At 42.5% G+C, this 15,175-nt stretch overlaps 1 protein-coding gene and 1 long non-coding RNA gene across 5 annotated transcripts in view; one reads left to right on the top strand and one right to left on the bottom strand.

The window, feature by feature from the left end:
- Window positions 1-3,579, bottom strand: part of TCP11L2 (t-complex 11 like 2) — a 41,567-nt gene extending 37,988 nt beyond the window's left edge. The window contains exon 1 of the mRNA XM_070254297.1: window positions 3,510-3,579. The gene's annotated coding sequence lies outside the window, so the exon portion shown is untranslated. The remainder of the gene's footprint in view (window positions 1-3,509) is intronic.
- Window positions 176-14,151, top strand: LOC102148243 (uncharacterized). 4 transcript variants are annotated; one of them, XR_011433686.1, is made up of 8 exons: window positions 203-574; window positions 1,245-1,707; window positions 2,137-2,252; window positions 6,628-6,789; window positions 8,265-8,363; window positions 9,269-9,332; window positions 12,371-12,476; window positions 13,321-14,151. It is a non-coding gene; the product is annotated as an uncharacterized lncRNA (long non-coding RNA). The 4 variants fall into 4 exon arrangements; XR_002804694.2 differs by lacking the exon at window positions 9,269-9,332; XR_011433687.1 differs by lacking the exons at window positions 1,245-1,707; window positions 2,137-2,252; window positions 9,269-9,332 and having other exon boundaries at window positions 176-421.
- Window positions 14,152-15,175: the final 1,024 nt, after the last annotated feature.

The raw sequence follows: 15,175 nt of genomic DNA, 5'->3' as shown, positions 1-15,175 counted from the left end.
GTTTGGGATGCGCGAGAGAGCGTTCCCCCCCGCGGGCTGCGAGTGGTGCGGTCCAGGGACTGCTAGGGGCGGGGAGAGAAGTGTTTACGGAACTGGGGCAGCCGTGCCGCCCGGAGCACCCGGCGTTGGAGGCGGGGCCTGCAGGGGCCCTAGGGGGCGGGGCCGAGTGGGGCGCGGAGGGCGGGGCGGAGCGGGGGCGCTGGGGGCGGGGCGAAGCCGTCGGCGGATCGGCTCGTGGAGCGCTGGACTGACCCTCCCTAGGCTTCCGGGGCGCCCCAGCGTGGACCATGCTGCAAGCTTCCGGCCGGCGGGGGGACGTTTTACTGCGGAACACCCCTCATCTAGACGGGGCGATCTAAATTGGGTGCCCACCATCACACCGTCCGCGCATACAGAGACAACCCAACCGACAACGTGGCAAGTATGTTCCCACGGACGTCGGCAACCTAGCGTGTCACGGACGTTTGTATCTGCACCTCCACGTAAACACGAATCCAGATTTGCATGTGGCTGGACGGGACGATTAGCTGCTGGAGTTACCCCCACCCAGGCTCTCTGAAGACGTAAACTTGGTGTGCGTGCAAAAGATAACGCATCTTACTTCCTCTAGGGTTGTTGGCAGCACCTATCTCTGGGAGAAGTTTCGACATGAGTTAATGTAAATAAGCAGTCCCAGGATGGGCTCTGTGCGGTCAGGCCTACTGTTCAGCTCCTGTGGGCATGCTGCAGGGTGTAGAGAAACACCCTTCCCCCGACCGCGCACAGGGAAGCCATTGTATCTTCTGCCGGGTGTCAGGTGGTATTATTTGGGGGAGAGTTTCCTCCAGGAATGTAAGTGAATTTTGAATAGGTTTAAGTATTTCTATTTAGTGCTGAAATTATGTCTGGATTGTGGAGGTAGAATTGATTCTAGAAGAAAACCAGACAGGCAACATTTTAAAGGAGGCTGGAAAGCAACTTACCTAGATGGAATAATTCAGTGTTACAACATAGAGTCTTCTTGAGTTCAAACTCTGGCTCTGTCATTTACTACCCATGAGATGATAACTATCTCACTGGGTTATTGTGAGGATGAAATGGGATAAAGCATGTGAAATGCTTAGAGCTATACACAGTAAGCACTCAGTGTTAGTTATTGAAACTATTTGGTAAACTACTCTGAACAAACTTAGCTGGTGATCTGTATAAATTTTTATTTGTGTGTCCTTATGCCACTCTCTCCTCCTTTTTCCTAAAATGTACAGATCAAGAGATTGAAGAGAAAATGTGGTTGCCACCAAGATTCTTTCCTATGAACATGCCCGTGTTTATATCATTTGTTGGAATCAGCAGTCAGGATGAGAGAAGCCTCCAATTTCAATTCTTGCCAAATAATAACCGCCATACAACAACTGCCATCACCACCCTAAAAACTCCACAATAGCAAGATTAACCAAAAATATCCCCAAACTTCTGGACACTGTGACAATGACACATGGCAGCTTTGCTTCCTTTTTGAGCATTGTAGGAGCTTGTTAAGTACTGTTTTTATGCTATTATGTAACTTGGAGCAGATGAGCATGAGTCAGGAATTGTCCTGCCTACCTGGGTGACCAGCTACCTGACCCTAGGCATGGCACTTACATAAAGCCCAAATATGTAACTCTCAAAGCCACAAGGAAGCAGTTTTTGTCAAAGCAGATGAGTCAAGTTTCAGCTTGTGCTCTGGTGAGAACCTTGAGATGGAAGGGGGGTTGCGGGGGGGTAACATCAGAGACTCAAGCCAGAGACAGAAAATATCCTGGAAACACAATCTTCTGTTACTTCGACATTAAATAACTTGCTGTCTGGAGACCTTCTGGTCAATTACCTGACCAACTGCCCTTGGCCTGGCTTGTATATAAAAGCACTTTGAAAAAACATGGTGCTATAAAATATTAGACAGGTCACTTAAAAAAGGAACCTTGTATCACATTCTTGCTCAGAGAGCTCAGGCAATTAGCGTAAAGTCCTTCTTGCTCAAATTATGTTCATGACCTTCTGAAAACTGTGTCTGAAAAGGCAACCTCTTTAGTAAATAAAATAGTCAGCTTTTTATTTGAAAATGACGTTTTGTGACACCTAATTTTTCTAACCTTCCTTTTTTGAACCACCTAGGAAACTCCTGGTAATGAAGTCTGTTTTCCCCGTAAAATTAAGCAAGAGACTAAATTTGATTTGTTGCCTTTGGCAAATGACTATGGGCAGATCAAAATTTTGCTCAGTAAAGAAATGTAAGCACTTACTTTCTTTTTACACATCTTTAATCTGAGTTTTAAGTTACAATGAATCCTTGAAATAAATCAGAAAATGCAAAAATGTACTTTTAATATGGATTTGCAAGCTCTCAACCATTTGACTTTTTTAGTGTAGCTGCATCTTGTGCTGATCTAGCATAATGCAAATTCAACTATACTACTCAGATAGGGCAAGGTGTGGGGAACACAACAGAATAATATACACCCTGGCAGTGATTTTGACCCCTATTCTTTCTCTGGGAGTGGGGAGCCCTCTCTTCTTGAGTTGCTCTCAGTTTCAGAGCTTCTCATTTTGTCCCAAGCTTCGTACCCAGGGCTGGCTTCATGGGTGTGCAACCTGTGCAGTTGCACGAGACCCTACACTTGGAAGAGCCCCACACTTGGTTTAATGTTCCGCTGCCACCATCTTGCAATTCTTAGCTTTTGAACAAGGGACCTTGCATTTTCATTTTGCACTGGGCCTTGCAAATTATGTAGCTGGTCCTGATCTCACCATCCAGAATACGTCTCGTGTTTAAAGGTACTTATTTTCCCTTAACCTGTCCCCACATGCAAATCAATTATTTTATCTAGTACTCAGATGAAGGAACATGTATCTGTTTCAATGCTGTAAGCAAAAACCTGAGTGTATCCCAGGTCTTATGGCCCACTTAAGGAAATTTCAAGGATGATTTTGAGTGCACATGATTTTGACCCTATGTTTTTTCTTTAGAATCTAATCCCTTACATAAGATGTGACTCCACTGTAAGTAGAAAAATTGATTAAATTGAGTCCCATCTCTTTTTCTCCCCCCGTCCATCTTAAGATGCTGGGAAGGGCTGAAAACAGGAAGAGGGGGCAGGCAATAGAAAGTAGAAGGAAGAAAATAATGTGGCTAACATAAACTAGATAATCGGTCACTGAACGTTCAAAATTTAACCAGACCTTCTTGTCAGATTTTGTCATTCTTTTTCTTTTTCTTTTGGTCTGGAAGATAAGGCAGCTCTAGATCATTGACCAGTTTTGACTGTTAATCAAAATGCTCATGCTTGATCAAGTTTCCAAAGCACCAAAACCAGTTTTTCCCTTGACTCCACTGAACTGAATTAGTATAAAATTGGAGGTTATTTCTCATTCTAGTTGCCTGTACCCTCATGCCTAGGACACAGCCCCAGACCCTAACCCCTTACATACTAAAAGGAAAAACATTGTTAGTATCCTGCCTTCACCCTCCTTGGGCCCTCTCCACTTACCTGGAAACCACTGTTGTCCCCTGGAAAGCAAAAGACAGAGTGAGGACCAGCAGTGAAGACAACTCTGGGCAGGAAGTAGGAGGGGCCAAGGAGAGTTGAGGCTCAGAGGAGCACCTATGGGAGGCCAAAGAGGTGATGGCTCAGAGCCCAGGCCAAGACAGTCACACTCCTTACCCCACCTCTGGGCCAGCAGGGAGTCATTTTCTAAATGCCTCCATAGTCCTGTTCAGGCTCGAGTGAACATTTAGGCCCTCACTTTAAAAGTCATTTCGAGTACCCAGTGGGGTGGGGGAAGAGCTTCTAAAATAAGAGGCAAAACTCAGAAGACACAAAGGAAAAGATTAAGAAATGTGACTCTTCAGATAGAGTGTTCAATATGAAAACATGAGTTTTAGAGCAATGATTATGTGGTGATACCATTTATGCTTGAAAGAGAATTTGCATTAGAGAGTGCATATGTGAATTCTGTATATATGAAATGCGTAGAAATGGACTACAAAGTTATCCTCCGAACTGTTTAAGAAGCAAGTAGAGAGATGTCCCTGATTTATTCTATATATATACAAATGGCTTATTTCTTTTACAGTAAGAATGTATTCATTCATATGTTACTAATGTAATTTCACGCTGCCATACAATGATACTGCTCTTATCATCGTATGTCCTCCTAAATATGCCTTAGTGGTGGGCTATTAACACTACCCAATAAATAACCTTCCTATTTCCTTTTTATTCATATTTTTAAAAGTCATGAGAGCAAGTGGAACGTTTCATATAAACTATAGAAAGGAATAGATTTGCGAAAGGCCCCTCACTGTGGTATGTCAACATTATGCTGGGTGGGAAAATACTAATCTTTACTTTTTAAGTTGTTCCCTTCAAGCCAATTCTTAGATAGTCAAAATACGTGGAATTTACTTTCATTTTAAAAACGTACTTTGCCCCAACCTGTGACCTCTAAAGTTTTCCTTCCTTTAATGATAAATTGGAAAGGTATTCTTTGCCGAAGTGGTATAGGACTTATATAATGCTACCACCTTTTGAGGATGAAAAATTGAGAGTCCTGACCATTCAGATGCATGTACGGTAGCTTTTAGCTGAGTTCCTGAGGGTCTGGTGAAAGGAATTATATTAGGGCACTGAGGGTTTATGAGTGACCAAACGGATGTTCAGTGACTCACTGAATTGGCAGGTCAAGAATAGAAACCAGAACCCATTTCATGGCTTCTCTTTCCACACACACATACGCGTAGTGTCACATGCAAAGTATTACCTTTTGGCATAATTATCTAATTTCCATAACAACATGTCAACAAGCATGCCAGCACTATATCAACTAAGTGCCCGAAGTATTTATAATTACATTCCATTACTCTAGAAGGGTGATTGGACCAGGAACTGGGGTGGCTATGCCTTCCAGAAAGCAAGGAGAATGGAATGCTGCCAAGTCTCCCAAAATATAAAGCTGTTTATGCTTCTCTCGTATATATATGAAGCAGTCAGAGCAAACAGGAGGTAAATTCTGCTACAAGGAAATCTGGAGTAAAGAGCAACAAGGTGTTTCTGGCTGATTCCTTGAGAAAGATTTCTGGGCATGACATTGTTCATATTACAAGTACACCTGCATGTACATAATCAGCAAATCCTGAAAACCTGTGTAGAACATAATTGTGTACAAGTGAATTTTAATGCTCAAGCCAAATTCTTTATTTCAAGGAAAGTTACTGTGATTATACTTGTAAATTAAAAAAATTTAAAAAAATTAAAATTTTTTTTAATTTACAAGTATATGTAGATCAAAGTTTTCAAAGAGAAAATCAATTAAGGTACAAACTAACTGTATATAAAGAACAAATGTGGTATCCTGGAAAGAGGGTGTGCCTTGGGTTCAGACAGACCAGAGGGCTCACAGCCAAGTTCTACCATATATTATATATATGCCCTTATCTTCACAGATGTAAAATGGGGATAATGATGTTGTGGGGGCCATTTGTCATTTTGATATGCAGCTTCCCAAATGGTAGTCCCATTATTACTGTTTACTGTAGAAGCCAAAGTAGAGAGTGATGTGGTAATTCCATTAATACTTTGCTACTGAAGGTGAAAGAGGGAAAGCCATTCTCTCTTGCCAGACCCTGACAGCTAGGCCGTAGGTGTGGGACCTAAGCATATCCTGTTAGATGCTGCCCACCACGAGCAGACAGGGATGATTCACGGAGCCTGCAGTGATGGTGTCCAATGCATGGCATCCTTAGCAGATCCCCCTGTGGCATGATCTTAGCTATGCATGGCTTCCTTTAGTTCTTTCCTGAGCCTGGTTCTTCAGCCTTCCTCTCAATTCCATGAGCTCCCCAAGACTATTCTGGCATGTCTATTCAAAGTATCTGTTATTGGCTGCTAAGAACCTTGAATAGAGTAAATACTTACCCCACAGTTTGTTGGAAAATTAAGAGGGATAATATATGTAAAGAGTTGAGCAGAGTGCCAGGTACATTGTATGGATCAATAAACTATAGCTACTATTATTATGCTCTTGTTATTTACCGATCTAATATTTACAATTTCAACTGGTCCTGAGCAACTTAAAGGTCTGTGATGTGGGATAATTTAAAATTCTGCCAAGGAACAAATTCGAATCCAACAAGTTGTTGGTACAGGAGCCATTTACTTAGCTAAGGAGCCTTACAAACCATTCAGTATTGACTTAGTGTCACTATGGCCATTCTCTACTCATCAGACCAGTAAGTCAGGACCCGTTCGGGAAACAAGAATCCATTCCATATAGTTCAATAGAAGGAATTCAATAGAGAGAAGAAATTATACGCAGGTGGGAAGAGCTAAAAGTCCTATTATGGGATGGTGACACAACTCAGATAATGGAATCAGTGGGAAGCTACATCCCTGGAGCTAAAAGAGCAAAGGGACCAAAGCAGAACCTGGGAGTCAGGACTGCCCTTAGGCCCTGAGACCATGGAACAAGGGACTGATGAATGGGAGGTAGAACCATAGAGGAGATAAGCCACTGCTGGAGAGTTTTCACAAGGAGTAGAAAGGGGAGGAGAAGGAGGGACAGGAGTGGGTTCTTCTCCCTTATTCCCATCCTCCTATCTCCCTCCAGGGCCTCATATCAGCCAACCTTGAAGCCAGTTGGCAGAGAGCCTGGGAAATGTTTCCAGGGATCAGTCCTGGAAGACAGAGCAGAGCAGGGGAAGGGAAGAGAAAGGACCTCCAAGCAAGCGGGGAAATAACCAGATAACCAGTACAGTGAATTTCACCAAGGGTAAGAAAGGATCATTTACATTTTAAAAAGTTTTATCTGATGGCGCTTTATTAGAATGACATTCTAGATTGATATTTGTTAGTTGGGGCATTCAGGAACTATCCCAAGAAAATGCCGTGGGTCTGCAATAATCCCTCATTCAACAATTATTCATTCATTAAATTAGCAACTACGGACTAAGTGCCTAGTATGACCTAGACATTTTGCCGGGTGCTGGAGATAAAAAAAAGTTAAATGAGACACAATTCCTTTTCATAAAGCTGCATTTTAGTAGGGGAGCCCTTCTTACCATTCTAGTACAGTGCTTGGCACTATGATGAATTCAGTAAATATTTATTTTATGAATACAAATGAGTAAAGAATATATCGGTTAAACACCTCACCTCCACCATTGTACTAAACATTGTTACCAAGGGGAAGAAAGGTGAATATGTGGACTATAAATGAACTTTTAATTATGAGAGGAGGGTGAAAGGGCTAACAAAAGTATTGCAATTGGAATATGATTCTCTGCTTTTACATATTCAACTTAATTTAAAGAAATATTTATTGAGTGCTTCTTAGGTGCTGGATATCAGTCGTTGCAAGGAAAATATCAATGAACAAAAAGCCGTGATCTTTCCCCTAATGGAATCACAGTCCAGTGAGAAGATAGGCCAAGAAACGGGCTATTTTACTATTCTGTGACAAATGCTAAGAGCACAGGTATAGAGCCAAACGGGCAGATCTGGTTTCTAATCCCTGCTCTGTCACTTATGAGCTGAGTGATTTGGGGCAGGTTAATTCAGTTAAGCTCCAGTTTCGTCTGTAAGATGGGCTAGTAATACCTTCTTCTTAGTATTAAGCACATGAGATAATGTGTGTGTCTAATCATGTGCCTGACATAGTTGGTGCTCAATAATGTTAGCAATTATTGTGCAATTGTTGGATTTACTATTTACTATTGGTTCAGATATTTTACAGTTTTGTAAAGGTAGATATAAATTTACTGAAAACCGATAACAGCATGGAAGATTCTTGTCCATTACCAATACAAATGAAATTATTTCTGTTCCATAAAGATAACCCCAAAGGTTACTGTTTATTGCCCTGTAAAATATTAGCCGATTTTGTATCTAATCCAATAATCTTATTCTAAGATTTTTTTAAACGCCTGCTTTGTTTTGTTTTGTTTGAGCTTCAGTGCGTGGTTGTGTATCCTAGTTGTTAGTTCTCTATATGAGCTGCCGCCACAGTGTGACAACTGACAGACAGGTGGTGTGGTTCCACGACCAGCAAATGAACCCGGGCCAGGGAGAACGCTGAATCTTAACCACTAGACCACCGGGGCTGGCTCATAAATGCCTTTCTTGCTAGGATATATAAACCTCTGTTCCTCAAATGCTCCTTAAATCGCCTTTATCATTTTACTGGCTACCCCTTTAGTTAATAAAATGAATACCTTTTTTTAAACCTATGTATGTTCTATTTTACAGAATCATGTTGTTCAACTTCTTGCAAATTGAATCTTGATAAATAGAAGTCAATCCACGTTGTCATGGAGGAGGAGCATGTGATCTGGAGCTGAGGACCAGGTAGGGCTTCCAAGAGAAATTGGTATCTAAGCAGACATGGGTAAAAAATTTTCGAGGGACCTCAATAGATTAGATGTGAGCCCATGGATATGGTATTTGGGTTAAATTCATTGCAGAAAAAATACTGGAGATGTTAGCTGAACTGACTTGGAAGAAATTCAGCACTGCTTAGCCAAAAATCTGGATTGGTTTAAACTATTTCAGTGGTGCTTTTATAATTCTCAAAAATGACAGTAAATGGCTCACTTTGGTATATGCAAACTGTGGGAGATTCATTATTCCTATTAAATGAGGTGAGGAATTCACTGCAGTTCCTAGATCTAGGGTGACAGTCCTGAGAGATTTCCTCAGGGGCCCAGAACTGGAACATAAACTTGGTGAAGAGGGCACTGCAATGAGTGGGTTTCAGCCCACAGGTGTGTTTTGTTGGAATTTGCATGCTGCAGACCCCGTGTCTCTTGCACGTGGCCTATGGCATTCATTTACATGATTCACCTGGCCCTTTTGGCATTTGCGTTATCTCCATGAAGGAAACAAGGGCCCTTACCATTATTTTCATCTATAAGATCTGCTAAGCATGACTAGATAGAAAAACAGACGTCAGGCGAGCTTTGAAAACGTGTATCACACATACCATGTAATGATGTGATTACATGAAAGTCACTCATTTTAGACTACTAGTTCCTGGGGATTAAGGACTGTATCCAATTCATAACTATCAAGACAAGCGGTTTGATTGTCCAAGGACTGCACCCGGAGGCTCATCTCAGGTTGCCTGTGAGCCCACTGGGATTTGGGGGGTTCTTCTCCACCAGCAGTGGAGGTTGTGCCCAAATTCAACTTTTCATGAGTGCCTCAGCTCTCCAGGCTGGGCCACTAGTGTTTACTGTTGCTCTCTTCGACAGCTGCCTCCTACTAGCAGACTGCCTGGTGGCCGTGGTGAAGACCACCACGTTTCTTCCAGGCAAGGTCATTCTCATGCTTGCTCTGAAAAAGGGGGGAATACCAGGGGTGGGGGTTTGTCTTCTGCAGCACATTTCTGAAGCATGTTGGGCTGTGTCCTCACCCAAGTGTACCTCTCTGTATATGCCAAGAGAACAGGAGGCACTTCTGCCTGTGCATTGAAGCCTGCACTAAGCGATGCTTGCTGTTGTTTGCCCCAAACCCTTGTCAGACAATAACCCTCCATACCCATCTTTAAATTAATCTATATTCTTTCACACAGTGCCTGTCACATAGTAGGTACTCAATATTGTGCATGCTGATCCATAAGACGACCTTACAGGCAAAACTTCTAAATATTGGTTGGGAGGGCAGAAAGCTAGTTGGTAGGGAAATCACTGATGTGGAGGAAAATTAACCCTGACAAACTTTAAATTAAACTTTCTTTTCTTCCTTTTGCTTTGCTTGAAAACCAGGAAATATACAAGGTAGTCAGAGAGATCAGAAAGCTAATTGTGAAAATTAAGAGGGAAATTTATTCCCTTATCTCTGTCCCTTTTAAGAAGATCTGAAGCTACATGGGAGCTAACTGCAGAGGCTCTTGTGGAAAAGCTAGATGGATTTTTCTGGAGCTAGGAAAAGCTGAAACAAACTCCAGTTAAAGTAAAGATCGGTTAGGATTTCCCAGAACTTTGTGAACACCAGTGTTTAAGCAGTGGTTCAAACAATATAATTATTTATAAAGACACATGATCTAAGCATTTCCTTTGGGAGTTAGTAGCAGGGGTTGAAGAAACTAGCATAATTGAAATTAGCATAAAAGGCGGTGGATTTATTAAAATAAACCTGGATTTGAATTGAAGCCTTACCACCTGTTAGCCTTACCACAGTTAGATATGAACATGTAACTGAGTTCTGGCCCGTGGAATGAGGGGGAGTGATGGGTGCCACTTTCCAGACTGGCCCTTAAACACCCTTCTCCCCATCCGTGGACTGTGTGCAGATAATGTAGAGGCCCGAGAAGCCAGAAATCATGAGACAGAAGGAACTAGGGTCCCTGGCTGCCTGCTGGCCAGGAATACCCATTTGAACTGAGCGAGAGCGAGAAGTAAGCCGTTACTTATTTTTTTTACTTTATTCTTTTTTGGTGAGGAAGAGTCACCCTGAGCTCACATCTGTGCCGTTCTTCCTCTGTTTTGTATGTGGGATGCCGCCACAGCATGGCTGATGAGTGGAGTAGGTTCATGCCTGGGATCTGAACCTGTGAACCCCGGGCCCCTGAAGCAGAGCATGAGGACATTTAACCACTTGGCCACTGGGCCGGCCCCAAAGCTGTTATTTAGATTTGGGGCAGTTGGCTTCACCCTCATTTTATATATATATATATATATAAAATATAATTATATAACTATATACTTTCATTTATTATATATAATACATAAAATACATATATAATATATTCATTTGTAATGTATCATATATAATAAATATATAATCAACTACAGTATGTACCTTCATTTATTATATAGGATATATAATTATATATCCTATATAATAACATAACATATATAGCATATATAATATGTAATAAATATATAACATGCTTATATTGAGCCATTACCATGTGTCAAGCACTATCCTAGGCACTAGAGATACAAGATAGTCAAGGGCCCAGGCCTCAGGGAGCTTACAATTTAGGAGGGAAGACAGATAATAATTCGCAAATATATACCATGATTTTAGGTAGCAATAAGCGCTATGGAAAAAATAATGCCCAGAAAGGGGACTGAATGTGATGGGGGGAGGTGGATGGAAGAATGGTCAAGGAAGGCTTCTCAGGGGCTCAGCCAGTTGTTAAATGAGCGACTCTCACCGCTAACTTCTATGCACTGCTTCATAACGCATAAAAAGACTGAGGCTGAGACTCTGCAGTCTACGTGTCTCCCTTGCTAGGGGCTTCTCGTTAAGTCTCATAATTGGGGACTGGGGGTGTGCACTAGAAGGAAGGAGACTGTGAGGCTGGAGAGAAAAGAGGACCTTGCTCCTCAGCAATGGCCCATTGCCTTGGCAGCCTTCAGCCTTTTTTCCCTTGGGCATTCCCACGACCAATCTCATGATGTCCCTCAATGGGTGCCCCGGCAGCCAGCCAGCCCCTCATCTGAAGTCTAGGTCTCAGCTCTGTGGGCAAAGTCAATAGGCTTGAGGTCCTGTGGGAATGCAGATTCAGTGGAACTGGGACACCAGAGGAAGAAGAAAGATAGGAAGTAGTGATCTAAGAATGGGCTGCTTGATTTTATACTTTGGAGATGGTACCCTTATTGTCAAGGACCCAGGCTAGGGCAACGCTGCCTGATAGAGCTTTCAGCAACGATGGAAACACTCTATAATCTCAATATACTCAAGTCACATGTGACTATGAGGAACTTAAAATGTGGCTAGTGCCACTGAGGAACACAGTGTTGAATTTTATTTCATTTTAATTCATTTAAATTTAAATAGCCAGGTTCTGATGGGATAGATTCACACAAAGAGAGAGAATTGCAAGACAGTATGATTTTAAAAGCACCCAGGGTGCTAAGGGAGCATAGAAGAGGTGCATTTAGGCTAATTTGAGAATTATGGGGGAGCCTCCCGGAAAACCTCCATGTTCCCAAATCCAGTGGTGAATCCTCAGTCCTCAACCTGCTTGATCTCTGTATGGTGTACATCACAGTTTGAACGCTCTCCATCTTCAAACACGTTCTCTGCTTTGTTTCTGTGCATCAGACTCTCCTACTTCTCTGACCATTCCTTCTCAGTCTTCGCAGGTTCTTCTTCCCCTGATGAGCCCTTTGGATGATGGCGTTCCTGGAGGGTATGACTTGTCCCTCTTTTGTTCTCAGTCTGCCCACATCTCCTCAGCAGATGCCCTCGTCCCCCTCCATGACTCCTATAACTATTTGTGTACTAGCCTCTTCAAATCTAAACCTTTCTACCTTTGAGTGGATGAGGAGCTGAGAGTCACAAAACTGGTTTTAATCGTCTCATTTGCAAGTCGTATATAAGTAGTCTGACATCTCTCTTAGGAGCCTGGGAGTGTTGTCACTCACTTTCTTGGGATCTCAGATGATACCATTGCTGTCTCATTTATATATCCTGTTACATCTGTTCCTTCCACTGGACCTTATGCAGGTAAGGGCTGCATTAGTTTTCTTCACGATTGTCTCTCCAGTGCCTCGTGCAGCATTTGGTGCATTATTTGCTTCCTTTTGTAGATGAATGAATGAGTGAATGAGCTGCCCTAAAGCTGAGTCCTGAGGGATGAGTTAGCTAGAAGAAGAATGGGAGTGTTCTGGGTAAAGGGATGGCATGACAGAAGTCACAGAGGTGAGAGCAGTGTGTACCTGGCGGGGAAAAGCTGGATTTCAAGAGCAAGAGCAAATAGCTACCTTCCACATTATTTAGTTGATTTCTCTTTATACAATACTCACTAATCTACTTTTTCTTTATCCTATGGAAAATGAGGGAAAAAAGAGAAGACCAGCTTTTGGTCTTATATTTAGGTCCTGAAGCAATGGCTTTGTATCTAGTGGTGGAGCTCAGATATTCCTGCCCATCATATTTCTTTCCAGTTTTCCATGTTTTCCTGTATTTCCCAAGGAGGTGAGAGAGCTCCAGAGAGATCAGTGTCTCTGCTTCCATACCACCTTCCTCAAGGCCTCATATTTTGTATTCCTCCTCCTTCACTGACAATCAGGTTTCAAGGAAATACGAAGTTGTCCTCACAAAAATGTCAGAGAACAATTTTGTGAAATGGCATCATGCCATGCCCCTACTCAAAAACCATCAGTGGTTTCCCATTACCCCCAAGTAAAAATCCAAACTTCTTAACATAGATTTCAAGGACTTCATTGATTGGGCAGCAACCAAGCCTTTCTGCCATATCTCTCGCCAAACTTTCTGTAGTTACTACAGCTGTGTAACAAATTAGTCCCAAAATTTAGTGGCATAAAACAACCTTTTATTATGCTCACAGATTCTAGGGTGTCAGGAATTTGAACAGGACTCAGAAGGGAAGGCTCATCTCTCTCCACTATGTCTGGGACCTCAGCTAGAAGACGTGAAGGCAGAGGATGAGCGTCATCGGCAGTTTGCACACTTGCCTGTCTGGCAGTTGATGCTGCGAAGATTCAAATAACTGGGGTCCTGGGGCCTCTCTCTGTGCCCTTTCCCTGTGGTCTCTCCAGACTGGTGACTTCAGCGTAACTGGACTTCTCCCATGTGGGTTGCCAATAATATGTCCTGAGAGAGAGAGAGAGAGAAAGAGAGAAAGAGAGAGAGAAAGAGAGAGGGAGGCGAGCCAGCTGGATACGGTATCACTGTATCACCTGTTCTAACCTGGCTTTGGAAGTCCCACAATCTCACTTCCACCACATTCTATTAGTTAGAAGCCCGTCATGAGGGCCGGCCCATATTCAAATGGAGGGGAATTAGACCCACCTTTTGTGGGAGGAGCTTCAAAGAATTTTAAGACATGTTTTAAAACTACCACAATCCCCACGTATGCTTTAGGGGCACCAAATCACCCATCGATCCTTGAATTTGTGGCCATGCTCTTACTTAAACACTACCCTTTTGTTGCAGTGCCATTGGTACCACAAGTTTACCTCCTAAATTTCTACTCACCATTTATGATTCAGCTTAGATGCCATCTGCATTGTAATCTTCTACAGCCTTACCTTTGGAAGTGATCACACCTTCTCTGTTCTGCCCAGGGCCCTATTTCAATTTTCCTTAGGCGACCTGAATACGTATTTGTTAAATGGATAAACAAAATAGCATAATAAAACGCCAAATGAGAAAGTGACTATAAGTGATATGTACAACATCTTTTTGAGTTTGCTTCTGTTTGTGTTCATTTTCCCCTCTGGATTTTTAGTGTCTTGAAGGCAGGGAATGAGTTTGACCTACCCTTGTAGCCACCTCCCACCCCTGCTTCCACCTCCAGCTCTCCCAGCAGTGCTTTGGCCAGAGTAGGCTTTCAAAGAACGTTCGTTAGATGAACGAGCCTGCCTGCCTCCCCCAAAACACGCACACATGCGCGCGCACACACACGCACACACACACATGTGTGCATATTTTGCTAATTTGCTCCTTTTCTATTAACCAGGTAATATTTGGTTTGAGGCACATTCGAGCAGTTGGAAGAGATCATCTCCAAATGCTGAAAGAGCATGAAATGCTCTTAATCCACCAGACGCCATAGGTCAGAGTGAATGGTATTTGTCTTGGCTACCCTCCAACCAACAACCACTTTCCTGGAGAAGGCCCATGCTGTCGTTCCAAACAGACAAGTGTCACCCTTCAGCCCATCCTTTCGAGCCCCTTCTTTCCCTGACTTTCTCTTCTCCAAAGGCAGAACTTTCTGGGCCACAGCAAACGGATTACCTAAGATCATTCTACTCATAGTAAATATCAGTGCTAAAACAAACAAACAAAAAACAACTCACTGTTGAGCAGTTTCCGATTTATAAATAAGAGATGTTCCGAAAATTTTCAGGGGATACTTTGCAAGCCTACCTCGTTGCACACATGAACCTAAAGTTCCTCAGGTGACTCACAAAACACTCTTCTGGCAATAATATCTCAAAATACTGATTAGTTGCCATGAAAAAAATGATACAATGCTAGTAAATAAACAGAACTGAAAAAAAAAAGTGGGCATAGTTTTTGAAACAACTCCAGCAGGCTGATGTTTGAGGGAAAAGCTCATTTAAGGAAAGAAAAAATGAGAATGTGGTTGCAGAATTTGGGGACACATACACTAAAGACTTTTTGACCCTCTGCAGGAATTTGAAGATTGACTTACCTGGTTCATTTTTATATCTAAC

The sequence above is a fragment of the Equus caballus genome, chromosome 28 (assembly GCF_041296265.1).
Source record: "Equus caballus isolate H_3958 breed thoroughbred chromosome 28, TB-T2T, whole genome shotgun sequence".
Classification (NCBI taxonomy): Eukaryota; Metazoa; Chordata; class Mammalia; order Perissodactyla; family Equidae; genus Equus; species Equus caballus.
Note: the sequence above shows the minus strand (reverse complement) of the source record. Positions and strands in the feature narration are given on the sequence as shown.